Source organism: Ovis canadensis, chromosome 3 (assembly GCF_042477335.2).
Source record: "Ovis canadensis isolate MfBH-ARS-UI-01 breed Bighorn chromosome 3, ARS-UI_OviCan_v2, whole genome shotgun sequence".
Classification (NCBI taxonomy): domain Eukaryota; kingdom Metazoa; phylum Chordata; class Mammalia; order Artiodactyla; family Bovidae; genus Ovis; species Ovis canadensis.
The window spans coordinates 57,989,599-58,004,136 of NC_091247.1; the positions used below are offsets into that span (position 1 = coordinate 57,989,599).

At 47.4% G+C, this 14,538-nt stretch overlaps 1 long non-coding RNA gene across 1 annotated transcript; it reads left to right on the forward strand.

The window, feature by feature from the left end:
• Positions 1-216: 216 nt before the first annotated feature.
• Positions 217-14,291, forward strand: LOC138438102 (uncharacterized). Its single transcript, XR_011256261.1, has 4 exons — positions 217-456; positions 5,083-5,108; positions 5,773-5,936; positions 13,732-14,291. It is a non-coding gene; the product is annotated as an uncharacterized lncRNA (long non-coding RNA).
• The last annotated feature ends 247 nt before the right edge of the window (positions 14,292-14,538 follow it).

Below are 14,538 nucleotides of genomic sequence, written 5' to 3' on the forward strand. Positions count from 1 at the left end.
CAATCTCGCCCCTTCCCAGCCTTAGATCTCCTTTTCTAGGCCTTTTGCCAACCCCACCATCACATTTCACACCTGTTGTTTCCCTCATCAGAAACTATCTGGGTCTTCCTGTCCGTGATCACAGGCCAAGCCCAGTTTCCAGGATCAGTTTCCAGGAGCCCACCCACTTCCTGAGTCATCTCCCATGGTTCCTGTTTCCTGGCTAGTGCTCCAGCCAGACCATGCATTTGCAGTCCCCGGAGCAGACCCAGAGTTTCCACCTCTGCTCCTTTTCTTGAGGTTGCCTCGCTCCAGCCCTGTAGGTCTAAAATCTCATCTGATTCTGAATCCCAAAGCAGTGACTCCATCTACCTTGATGCTTCCCTGGAGCCTCCAGCAAACATCCTCCAGTGGCCCCCAGAAACTATCTGCATGGCCCCCAGAAGTTATCTTCATGGCCCCAGCAAGACATCCCAGGTGCTGCTTTGGGTCAGGACTGGCTGCATGTTTTTGGGCTCGGTGTGTGTGTGTGTGTGTGTGTGTGTGTGTGTGTGCGAGTACTCAGTTGTGTCCAACTCTTTGCGACAGTATGTACTATAGTCCACCAGGCTCCTCTGTCCATGGGATTTCCCAGGCAAGAATCCTGGGTTGAGTTGCTGTTTCCTCCTCCAGGGGATCTTCCCAGCCCAGGAATTGAACCGGCATGTCTTGTGTCTCCTGCATTGGCAGGCAGATTCTTTACCACTGTGCCACATGGGAAGCCCTGTGTGCTCAGTACAAAAGGAAAATATAGCAGCCCTTGTTCAAAAAAAACGAAACAGTATCATTAAAGGTACTAAAATATAAAGTTTGTCTTTCGGCTGAAAGCTCTTTCTTGACCTGTCATGGTGCTTATTTTTTTCTTTTAAACATTGGAGTGTAATTGCTTTACAATATAGTGTTAGTTTCTGTTGTACAGGAAAGTGAATCAGCTGTATGTTAACATATATCCCCTCTTTTTTGGATTTCCTTCACAACCTGGTCATCACAAATGCATTAAGTAGAGTTCCCTATGCTATACAGCAGGTTCTCATTAGTTATCTATTTTATACATAGCATCAGTAGCGTTAGAGGATGAGATGGCTGGATGGCATCACCAATGCAATGCGCTTGATAAACTTGGGCAAACTTTGGAAGATGGTGAGGGACAGGAAGGCCTGGTGTGCTGCAGTCCATGGGGTCACAAAGGGTCAGACATGACTGGGCAACTGAACAACAGCATCAATAGTATACGTATGTTGGGCTTCCCTGGTGGCTCAGTGGTAACGGATCTACCTGGCAATGCAGGAGACGAGGGTCTGACCCTTGATCCAGGGAGATCTCACATGTGTCGGAGCAACTAAGCCAGTGCGCCACAGCTACTGAGCCTGTGCCCGAGGGCCTGGGAACCACAACTACTAAAGCCCATGCCTAGAGCCCATGCTCTGCAACGAGAGAAGCCACCACAGTGAGAAGCCCGTGCACCACAACCAGAGGGTAGCCCTCGCTTGCTGTAACTGGAGAAAGTCCAGGCAGCAACAAAGACCCAATGCAGCAATAAATAAATAATAATTTTTAAAAGTCGTGTATATATGTCAGTCCCAATTCATCCCATCCCTGCCTTCCCCTCCTTGGTATCCATACATTTGTTTTCTACGTCTGTGTCTCTATTTCTGCTTTGCAAATAAGATCATCTATATGCCACGATGCTTTTGTTTTCTGTTTAGTGTTATTGGTCCCTCAGGCTTGGGGATATTGATGGCAGATGCTCACAGGCATCCAGCCAACCTGCTCTCCTCAACTGGGTGCTCACACATCACTGGTTGTCTGATTCCCCTCCCACCATAGCTGCAGGATCAGCATGGAGAGCCATGCATCTCCCTTCCTGTGGGCCTGTGCTCCGACCCCTGGCAGACAGGTGACCCTAAGGGGGATGTGCTGGGTACATGGATCAGGGAGAGCAAGAGCCCTGCCTGAGCTGAGTGGCCCATGATACCAGTCCAGGGGAGAGATGGCTGCCCCCATCCCCTATCCCGAGACACAGCAGGGCCTATGTGCCCAGAACCCTCCAACCAGGGCTGAAAGGGGCAGTGGTTTCTGGGCAGAGGTAAGAAAGGGAGTTGGGAGAACTCAGGACACAGGTAGTCAGAGGAGTGGGCAGCCAAAACCACATCTTAGGGAGGTGGCAGAAGACAGTGTGGCGTGTGAGACAAGGCTCCAAGCCGCTGGGACGTGCTTCCTTGTCTCATGGGACTTCACTTACAACCTAGAATCTCAAAGGGACCTCTTTGGTGGTCCAGGGGTTAAGACTGCCCACCACTGCAGGGGATGACGGTTCGATCCCTGGTCCAGGAACAATGCCACAGGGCAACTAAGCCTGCATGCCATAATTAGAGAGAACCCCATGGGCCACAACTAAGACACTATGCAGCCAAAAACAAATTTAGAAAAATTTTAAAAAGCAGGGGGCTCAGGCCCAATCCCTGGTCAGAGAACCAAGATCCCACACACCACGGGGCATGGCCAAAAGTTTTTTTTAATTAAAAAAAGAACACACACACAAAAAAACCCTCAAAATTATTAAAAACTTCATGCACCCTCATATTCATTACAGTATTATTCACAATAACCAAGATGTGAAAACAACCTAAGTGTCCATCAACAGATGAATAAAGAAAATGTGGTCTCTATCTATCTACCCCTATCGATTTATAGACAGATACATGGCAGAATATTACTTGGCCATAAAAAGAATGAAACTGTGCCATTTGCAACAGCATGGATGAACCTTGAGGACATTACGCCAAGGGAAATGAGTTAGACAGGGAAAGGCAAATACTGTATGATCTCACCAACACGTGGATTCCACAGCAAAAACAAAAAACCCACAAAACTGAGCTCACACATACAGAGAACAGACTGGCCAGAGATGAGACAGTAAGGGGGTGGAGTGGGAATGTGGGTGGGAGGAATGAGTAAAGGTGGCCAAAAGTTAAACTTTCAGCTATAATATAAGTCAGTCATGGGAATGTATAGCATAGTCACTGTAGTTAATAATCCTGTATTGCATATTTGAAAGTTGATAAAGGTCTTAAGATTCTCATCTCAAGAAAAAAAAATTAGTGACAAAGAACAGTGACTGATGTTAACTAGACTTAGCCTGTGGTGAACATTCTGCAATACATACAAAATAGAATCATTATGAAACTAACATCCATCACCTGAAACTAACATAATGTTATATATCAATTATATCTCAACTTAAAAAGAAATTTAAAACTTCAAGACAATGTGCAGCAGAGCATTAAACCCCCAATACAGGACCCTTCTGACCACGGGGCCCATGACTGCCCTGGTCTCACACCCATGAGTTGGGCCCTGTTTTAGGATATGATTATTAATACATATTGTGTGTATCAGATTTCCTCTACAAAGTCAGTGTTTCCTCAAGTGCTGTTCACACTGTGGCTGACACACAAGATACCTTTAGGTGATATGTGAGCAGGTATTTAAAATATTTTAGGGACTTCCCTGGCTGTTCAGTGGTTAAGGGGGTGCAGGGCCCATCCCATTTTGGGGAACAAGATTCTGCATGCTGTATGGCCACTTTTTATAGTTTTCATTTATTGTAATGTGTATTATAAAAATTATGACTATCACATTCAGTCTATAATTTCACAGCGATACTGCCTTGTGTTCAGGCTGCTATAGGAAAAAAACCCCACTATAAACAGAGTGGCTTCCCAACAACAGAAATTTATTTAAGATATTTGTTTTTACTATTTCTTTGTGTGGCTGCTCCAGGTCTTGGTTGCAGCATGCAGGATCTTTGATCCTAGCTGTGGCATGTGGGATCTCATTCCCTAACCAAGGATTGAACCTCTGCCCCTGGCATTAGGAGGCCAGAGTCTTAGCCACTGGGCCACCAGGGAAATCCTTAGACTGTGAATTCCTTACAGTCATACATGGCTTGTCTACACATCTCCTCCACTTGCTCCATCAGCCTCCCCCAGCCCTTCCTTTAGGGGCAGCCAATGCTAAATAAATGAATAAACCAATGAATCAGTGGAAAGCTGGACACTCAGAGGTGAAGCCTCTCCTTTGAAATTTTCATTTGCAGAACTTCTTCTGATTAATCAACTTACATAGTATTCATCTACACATTTTAGGAAAAAATTGCCAAAGAAATTAATTCTTTTAAAATATACAGAGCTTATTTTAGGATAACCTGCCTACCTCCCTTTTTTTGAGTCCTCTCTATGACCACCAAATTAAAAAACTTGCCTGGTGACAATCATAGCCTAATGGAAAGTGCCATGGGCTCCCAGTTAACCTGGAGGCTGTGTCCTGTGGGTGTTCGGGTGTTCGGAGATGATGCTTTGTGATGCGTATTTCCCCGGGGGGTGGGTTAGCTTGTACGGCTCTCAGGACTAGAAATTGTTAGTTGATATCCTTGGGAGGGGGCTCCCAAGTGGCTCAGTGGGTAAAGAATCTGCCTGCAATGCAGAAGACAGGTTCGATCCCTAGGTTGGGAAGATCCTCTGGAGGAGGGCATGGCAACCCACCCCAGTATCCTTGCCTGGAGAATCCCATGGACAGAGGAGACTGGCAGGCTATAGTACATAGGGTTGCAAAGAGTCAGACACAACTGAAGCAACTAGCCATGCATGTACCCTTGGGAGGTCCTCAGTGAACAAATGGCCAAAGTTTTACCACCAAAAAGTTGTCAGTCCTTAGAAAAATGATCTCCAGCTTCACCTTTCAAGCAAATCTCACCTTGTCAAACAGCAGAGCCACAAATTATTTAAAAGGACCAAGACTGAAATGTCACCCGTGACAAACATTTTGGAAGCAAGGTTTTTTGAAAATGGAGAAAAATGAGAAACAAATTCTTACTGGTTATAGATCAAAGCCACGACCTACAGCTTCACTATTCTTTGCCAGGTGGCCTTTTTTTGAATTATAATTAATATGTGTTTATATGGGTAATTTTCTGTTAATTTTTAATCTGACAGAAAGGACATTCCTGGCATGCTGTTTGCAATCTCCTGGAACATATCACTAATATTCTCTTTATTTTTTTAGGAAAAACTTTATTTTGAAGTTTCAAGGTAAGCATCTTGAGTGAACTGGCACATTTCAGAGCTTACTCATCACATAAAAGCAAGAGATGGGTTAACAGGACTTCCCTGGTGGTCAGGTGGCTAAGACTCCATGCCCCCAATACACGGGGCCTGGGTTTGATCCCTGATCAGGGAACTAGATTCAACATGCAACTAAAGATCCAGCATGTCTCATTTAAAAAGAACCCACATGCTGCAACTAAGACCTGGCACAGCTAGAGAAGTAAATACTTTTAAAAAGAGAGAGATGGATTTACACGTTCATTGTGAAAATCCGAACATTATAGATATGGGTGACTCAGAAAATGAAAGTGCCCCCATAATTATGCTTTCTAAATATAATCAGTGTTTCTAGTGGTTGGTACATTCTTCCAGATTTGTCTGTGCTTGTGTGTAAAGATCTACCATGTAAGAGGACTTTTTGAAATGATTCCCTAGTAGCCCAGTGGTTGGAACTCTGAGCTTCCACAGCAGGGGCATGGGTTCAGTCCTGGTTAGGGAACTGTCAATAGAATCCCACATGCTGTGAGCCATGGCCAAATCAATAAATAATTAAATAAAATGATTCATCAGATTCGTATTTTTGTCAGACTCAGTAGAATGCTGTAATTCTGAAAGCCTGCTAAATCTGATGTTTTCCTCATTACCACAGGACAGAAAAGTTGATTTTCACCAACTCCTAGGAAATGGCCACCTCTTCTCTGAGACCATCCCATGCTCGCTGCCCACAACCCACAGCCTGTCTGCCTATCCCAGCTGTGGGCTCTGCTGTTGATGCCCACGGGCCTGACTGGGCCCACCCACCTGGCCTAAAAGGTGAGCCCCAGCATGCATGCTAAGTTGCTTCAGTCTTGTCCAACTCTTTGTGACCCAATGGACCATAGCCCACCAGGCTCCTCTGTCCATGGGATTCTCCAGGCAAGAATTCTGGAGTGGGTTGCCATGCCCCGCTCCGGAGGATCTTCTTGACCCAGGGATCAAACCTGCGTCTCTTAATGTCTCCTGCATTGGCAGTTGGGCTCTTTACCACAAACACCACATGGGAAGCCCCTTTAAGGTGAGCCCAGGCAGATCCAGTTTATCCACTGACCACTATCCTCACAGGAAAACTTTGCATTCTAGGGAAAAAACTTAATTTGCTCCAAAGTATACAAAAAAAAAAAAAAACCCTGTATAATCAAAATGAATACAAGTTTAATTAAATGCCTACAAAGTGAACCATTATGTCAGCTACATTAATTGGTAAATTTAGTATTTATAATAATTCCATTACATTTGACAAATGAAAGTAACATTTTCTCCTGTGCAAGAGTGTGTGGAGATCACCATAAAATAACATGTGCTGTTCATATCCTATGATTTTCAAAAGCAAAATTATTAAAGCCAGTTAAAAATACTTTGTAATAAAAATATATACAATATGTATATGAGTATATTATATGTATATATATATGCATACATCTATCATAGTCACTGTGGGTTGTATTTAACATGTTTGATACATTATTTTTCAAATTTATTTATTTTTGGCTGTGCTGGGTCTTTTTTGGTGTGTGGAGCTTTTCTCTAGTTGTGGTGCATAGGCTTCTCATCGCAGAGTGTGGGTTCTAGGGTCCTCTGGCTTCAGTAGTTTTTGCACAGGGGCTCCGTAGTTGCGGCTCCTAGGCTCTAGAGCACAGACTCAATAGTTGTGATGCACAGGCTTAGTTGCTCTGCAGCATGTGGGATCCTCCTGGATCAGGGACGCAACCCATGTCTCCTTCATTGGCAGACGGATTCTTTACCACTGAGCCACCAGGGCAGCCCTTGATATGTTATTGAACAGAGTCTTTAAACATAAGCACAGGGCCCAGGGACCGCCCAGGTTCTCATGAGGCGCAGACCACCCGCAAGAAGCCTTGTGCTCAGTCAGCATCCTTTTCTGCAGGCGAGGGATAGGAGGAATCCAGAGGAAGTTCTTCTTGAATCATCTCTAAAAATAGTCCCTATCATGTGGGGCAGGATATTAATGGTCTGGGAATCAGGAAATTCAGAGGTAGAGTTTAGAAAACTGGCAAAAATGGAATCCCACAGCCTAGAAGGGGTTCTCAAGTCTCTGTTGGCCTTCTTGAAAAATGTCAAGTTCTTTCATTAGAGCCAATGCCTTTATTGGCCTAGATCCCCACTGAACTTCAGTGAACATTCAGAAGAAAATTGCTCTATGGCAAAACCAATACAGTATTGTAAAGTAAAATAGAGTAAAAATAAAAAACTATTCACAAAAAAATAAAAAAACAAATAAATAAATAAAAAATAAAAATCCTAATGCAACATATGTAACAAAGAGCATACTTTTTTCTTTTTGGCTGCACTAGGTCTTGGTTGTGGCACATGGAGTCTTTGTTGACGCATGAAGGATCTTTAGTTGGGGCATGTGGGCTCTAGTTCCCTGACCAGGGATCAAACCCTGGGCCCGCAGCATTGGGAGCATGGAGTCTTAGCCACTGAACCACCAGGGAAGGGCTAAAAGCACATATCAAGAGTATGGCCGAATGACTTATTACCTAGATGGTAGATAGACAGATTAGACAGATAGATAGATAGACGATAGAAAGACCCTGCTCCCCAGGTTAGCACCACCCAGATCACCACCGACTATCTCTATCACTTCAGAAGTCTCCCTCTGCTCCCTCCCAGGTCAAATCCTTCTATCCAAGGTAACCTCCATTCAGATGTCCATCACAGGTTAGTTTTGCCGGTTCCTGAATTTCTTATTAATGGAATCCTGCAGGATGTACACCTTGGGGATGTCTTGCTCAACATGACATCTGTGAGATTTGTCTCTCTGCTTGAGACTGATTATAGGCCTTTCGGGTGTTCAGAGTCAGGTTTGCATGTTGCCCCACACACCTGTTACCGCCTGTCCCACAGTCCCTTCTGAGACCATGCAAAAATCTCTCACCTTCCTCCTTCCTGTATAAAGGGACAAACAAAAGCCCATTTTTTACAAGGTAAATGTAATTTTTTTCCTAAGTACAAAAATTACACATGCTCATTTTAAAAAGAAAGAAATTCTAGCCTTGAGAATCTTGCATGGCTTACCCAAACACAGCCAATAGATCGGCTGGCCAGTGGCCTTTGACTGTGTAGCCTGGCTCTGAACAAACAACTGGGTCAGTCACATTCCGCATCTCAGGAATGTGACCTCTCGAACTCAGAGGGAAGTTGCATTTGCCAGTGATGCTGGTCCCACCTGGACTGTGTGTGGTACCACTGGGACCCTCCTTCAGGACCGAGGGGCCTATCTCCCCAAGTGCCACGCTTCTTGGTCCCAACTCAGGACAGCTCTCAGAGGCCAGCCCAGGAGAATAAAATCTGTCACTGCTTCCACTTTTTCCCCTTCTGTTTGCCATGAAGTGATGAGACCAGAGGCCATAATCTTAGTTTTTTGAATATTGAGTTTCAAGACAGCTTTTTCACTCTCCTCTTTGACCTTCATCAAGAGGCCCCATGCCCCAAGATTCTCTAAACATTCCCACCTCTTCACCTTTGCTTCTACCCACTCTACCTGCTGAGGTCCAACTCTTTTACCAGCTCTTCTCCAAACCCTTCCAAGAATCCCCAGGCCACTGTCACAGTATTTTCTTTGTATAATGATGATAACATTTGCCATTAGCTGCCTTGCGCTAAGGCTTAACTAGGTGAACTAGCTACAAAAATGCCTCTTTGGTTTAAAAAAAAAAAGTGAGTGGCATGTCCTCAAGGCTTGGCAACTTGTAAAATGCCCATTCCTCCAACCTGGAGAAACTTATCATTCCTATAGATGAGTCAGTAGAGGGAAGAGTTAATTGATTGGCTTAGATTTGGGGAAAATGCAGAGAAGTGATTTGAATCACCTGGCTGTCCCTCTCCTGGGATGAGCAAGCCTAAATGGAGACCCCACACAGTGCCGTCCCAGGAAAGCCCTTCAACATCCCCCCACTTTCCCAAGGCTGAGGAGGGGATGGGGAGACGGTCCCTCTGCACAGCACTAGGGCCATTCACAGGGCTGTTTCCCCTCCCCCACCTCCACCCCCCGGAGAGAGGCGGGAGACAAGGACTCCCACACAATGTCCCCATTGACACTTGTGGCCAAATTGGGGCTGGGTGCCATGGAAACCTCTCTTGGGAGCAGAAAGGGGAAGCAATAACTCAGGCCTCCCACACTGAGCCCATTGTCCCCTGAGCTGACCTCCCTCAGTGGGCCCTTATCACTGCTCTCCTCTGCCAGGCCTTGGCTCCAGGCTCCACACCTCACTAGAGGCACCCACTTTCCTCCTGCTGGCCCCCCCGGGGAGCCACCACCCATCCTGCTCTCCCCACACACACCGCGTGAAACCCAAGGCAGCCCAGGAGTGAGGCCAGGGAGCTCATTTCACAGCCACCCTGATCCCTGAGAGCGGAGGAGACGCCAGGCAGGGAGGCCTAGGAGGCTGGTAGGTCACGGCACTACAGGCTCTGTCCTCTGGTCGGGGCAGTTTTATGCCCAGAGTGTGCCAACTGCTGTGTCCCGTTGGCCTAGAGGAGGAAAGCCAGACTCCGGAACTGGCCTTGGGGCACTAGAGTAAACCCATCTGGGCCACCCAGGCCTGGGCTCAGCTGAGACCCAGCCCATAATCTTCTCCTCACCTGAGTCTTGAAAACTGCTCCCTGGTTGTCGCTCGTCCCATCGCCTCCCTCCCAGGGCTCCTGGTGCCTAGGCCTGGCTGTATGAATCTAAAAAGAGGCCTGAGGGTTCCCCTGGCGGCTCAGTGGCAAAGAATCCACCTGCCAATCCACAAGTGTCAATGGGGACATTGTGTGGGAGCCCTTGTCTCCCACCTCTCTCCGTGGGTTCTATCTCTGATCCTAGAAGATCCTACATGCGGTGGAGTGCCGCCCCTCAGCCGGAGTGCCACCACTATCGAGCCTGCGGTCTAGAGCCGGGAGCTGCAACTCCTGAGCCCATGGGCCACGGCTACTGAAGCCTTAGATCCCGTGTTCCACAACAAGAGGAGACGTTGCAATGAGAAGCCCGGGTACTGCAACTAGAGACTGGCCCCCGCTCACCACAGTTAGAGAAAAGTCCATGCAGCAGTCAAAAAATAAATTTTTAAAAAATAAGCAAAAAATAAAAAGAGGCCTGAGAAGGGCTTCCCTGGTGTCTCAGTGGTAAAGAATTCCCAGGCAATGCAGGAGCTGCAGGAGACGTAGGTTCACTCCCTGGGTCAGAAAGATCCCCTGGAGGAGGGCATGGCAACCCACTCCGGTATTCTTGCCTGGAGAATCCCAGGGACAGAGAAGCCTGGTGGGCTACAGTCCATGGGGTCGCAAGAGTTGGACACGACTTAGTGATTAAACGATGAACAACCGCTAGATGACAGAACTTGGTGCCCACAGCACCCCTTCTCACCAGCTGTCACGTGAGTGACACAATGATATCACCAACAAGGGCACCGCCTTCAGGCAAAACCCCTGAGGCCCTCAGGCAGGGGGTGGGGTGAGGTGTCCAGATGGACAACTGAGGAGCCTGGGCTTCAGATGGGTGCAGGGACGTGGGAGAGCTTCAATCCCAGCTGGATGACCTGGGAGAAGTTAGGTAACCTCCGTGAGCCTCAGCTTTACCATCTGTAAAAAAGAGCAGCAAAAACTTTTGACAAAGGACTTCCCTGGTGGTCCAGTGGCTAAGACTGAGCTCCCAAATCAGGGGGCCTGGGTTCCATCCCTGGTCAGGAAATGAGGTCACACATGCCGCAACTAAGACCTGACACAGCCAAATGAACAAATAAACATTAAAAAAAAATGAAAACCAAAACTTTCAGCACACCTTACTAGGACGCGGTGAGGACTTGACAGGATGGTAAAGAGTGCACACTAAGTTGCCTCAGTCACATCTGTCTCTTTGCGACACAATGGACTACAGCCTGCCAGGCTTCTCTGTCCCTGGGATTCTCCAGGCAAAGATACTGGAGTGGGTCGCCATGCCCTCCTCCAGGGGATATTCCCAACCCAGGGATTGAACCTGCATCTCTTGTGTCTCCTGCCTTGGCAGTGGGGTTCTTTACCACTAGTGCCACCTGGGAAGCCCAGCAGGGCACAGAGAGCACACTGGAGGAATGGGCCAGATGCTACTATTATCCATTTGACAACCTTTAACCCCCACAACTCTGGGCACTGTGTCGGGTGCTTGGGGCTAAAAGAGCCACAGGGAGCAAGGGACAGCCATCAAGTGACCTCCCAGAGAGGCCCAACCCCCCCCACCCCGAGGGAGGAGTCCCTGAGGGAGGACAAAGCAGCAAATGATGGGGTGGCAGGGAGCATGTGGTCCCCGGCAAGAGACTCCCCCCAACATTCCCACTGGGGTTTTACACAGGGTGGCTGGTTAGTTCCTGGAATGTCTAAGAAAAACAAACTGGTTATTCTGAGTGAAATTGCAGCCTGGCTAAGGCGGGTGGGTCTGCTTTAAATTAAACACAGCGTTGCTGAGATTCTTTTCATTTCGTGGCCACTGCTGATCAGCAGAGACGTTACCTCACCTCACCTTCCTGCTCTGAGATGGGGAGGCTGATAGGGAGTGGTTCAGGGACTGGGACAAGCTGGAGGAGGCTGATGAGGCCCTTCCCCTCCAGGTTCCTGGGAGCCAGAGGTGGGAAGCCCACCCTCCTCCAACAGCTCAGTCTACCTCTAGGGCTGAGGGTTCTAAACTGTGGGAGCACAGAGATGATCTTAAGTGCATTCAACTTCGTCCTTGGTATTTAGCTGAGGAATTACGGCATTTGCAAATACACTGCTTTCCCAGGAGTACTTGAAAAAAACTTGGCGGCAGTTTTACAAGTCCAAGGTTGGTCCCTTTCAAACATTTAGGCACTGGGTGGCCGGGCCTCCTGGCTCCTCCCAGGACTCCAGCTGCTTTAGCTGGCAAGCTGATGGAGAGGCCAGCGTCCCCATGGGGTGCCTTGGTCAAGGGTGGAGTTACCTTCTGGTTTTGGAAAGTGCTTTTGACCAGGCTTGCCAGCTCATGGAGTCCTAGAAAATTCCAGAGTGTTGGAGTCAGGCAGACCTGAGTGTGTGAGGACCAGACCCCTAGGTAAAGATTGCCTAATGTTAGACCTAGGATGTGTGCATGCTCGGTCACTTAGTCTTCGCAACCCCATGGACTGTAGTCCACGAGGCTCCTCTGTCAGTGGGATTTCCCAGGAAAGAATACTGGAGTGGGTTGCCATTTCCTTCTCCAGGGGATCTTCCTGACCCAAGAGCTGAACTGGGGTCTTCTGTGTCTCCTTCATTGGCAGGCAGATTCTTTACCACTGCACCACTGAGAAACCCTAAACCTTGAATAGACTCATCTTTAAAATGGCCATAAGAGCAGAAGTCCCTGGGGGTCCAGTGGTTAGCACTCCATGTTTTTCAGTGCCAAGGGCCCCAGTTCAGTCCCTGATTGGGGAAAAACTAAAAATAATGCAGTAAAATGGGGGGACTTCCCTGGTGGCCCAGTGGTTAAGACTGTGCTGCCAATGCAGGGGGCCCAGGTTCAATCTCTGGTCAGGGAACCGTATTCTACATGAGCAACTAAGAGTTCACAAGGCGCAACCACAATATCCTGCGTGTCACAACTAAGACCTGGCACAGCCAAATAAAAAATAAATAAATATTAAAAAGCAATAAAACAATATGGGAACAAGGGAACCTACTTCTCAGGGTTGTTACATGGATTAAATGCAAACGTGTGCATAATGTTCTTTTGTTTCAAATTAAATGTATCCCTAGTTTTTTGGTAGTAAGAAATAGAAACTTCCTCAAGCTGCTGTATGTAAAAGGGAAACTTTTTCTATGGAATTCATGAAAACAGGCCCCCAGTCCCTCTCAGAGAGCTAAAACTAGGACCTGAAAATGAATTTGCTGTGTTCCTCATCCTGCTTTGTCTCCACATGTGCTTGGGTGGCCACTTCTTGCGGTCTCAGAGCATCTCCTCTCCCTGCAGACCACCTTTCAAAGAGAAAGACCTGTTTACTTACCAGCCTTGGCTTGACATCATTTCCTCACGCTAGGTCCATAGTCGGTGCTCAATAAAGAATAGCCGGTTTCTACTGTGTTTCTTTGATTTGTATGTCAATAGTAATGCACTTGGAGAAGGAAATGGCAACCCACTCCAGTACTCTTGCCTGGAGAATCCCAGGGATGGGGGAGCCTGGTTGGCTTCCATCTATGGGATCGCACAGAGTCGGACACGATTGAAGCGACTTAGCAGCAGCAGCAGGAGCAGTAATGCACCTTAGTTACTATGGGGTAACTAAGCCCCTGGGCCACAGCTACTGAGCCAACACTGTAGAGCTTTCGAGCCATGACCACTGGCCCTGTGTGCCTAGAGCCTGTGCTCCCGGAGAAGAGAAACCACTGCAATAAGAAGCCTGTGCATAGCAACAAAGAGTAGCCCCCACTCACTGCAACTAGAGAAAGTCCACGGACAGCAATGAAGAACCAACACAGCCAAAAATAAAAAGAAATAAATAAAAAATTTAAAAAACAAAACAAACTAACACAAATAGTAATGTGCTGAATATTCCCTTCATCTCTCCGAATCCATTCTCTCTTCTCCACTGTGCTCTGTCCTCAGGAGCTGACCTGCATCAGTCGTCACTGGATCTCCCTCCCCTTCTGGGCTCTGGCTGACTTCAGCCCACAGCAGACACCAGCAGGAAATAGGAGGGGACTTGGAAAGTACCAGCAGAGCGCTGACTAGTCTAACGCCCTTGCCAGTGGAGGATGGCTTGGCAGCTGTACACCTGGTTCCTACACGGAAGGCCCCAGCCGCTTTCCAGCAACCCCATCCTTCAGCTACAGGCCTCGCTGGGTTCTTTTAACCACTTCCTCTCCTGGTCCCTTCAAGCTGACAGTGCTGATGGTGCTGCATGTTTCTATCCTGGAGATGCTGCCTCATCCTTTTCGTTTTCCTTTCATCTCGCCCACGTGTCTAAAATTTCTCTGTTTATCATGTCCTCTCCAATAACACAGCTGTAACTTTGTTGCCGTCTCTCTCTTGCTGGGACTCAGATGACACCATGTGTCAAGGAGGGGAGTTGTCTCCCTGCTCCACCTCCCACTCTGGCTCTGGCAGGAAGTGGATAAAGAACTAGAAGGTCTTTGAGATAAACATTATACACAAGGAATCCAAAATCAAGATCTCCAGGATTCTTTTGGCAGGGAAGAATAATACATGTGCTGGGGTGGGGAGTGGGGAGGGTACTTCTTTTGGAAGAATCTCTCCATTTTCCTGGGAGAATGTGACCGACATAGTTCAGTTCATTTCAGTTGCTCAGTTGTGTCCAACTCTTTGCAATCCCATGGACTACAGCATGCCAGGCTTCCCTGTCCATCACCAACTCCCGGAATTTACTCAAACGCATGTCTGTTGAGTCAGTGA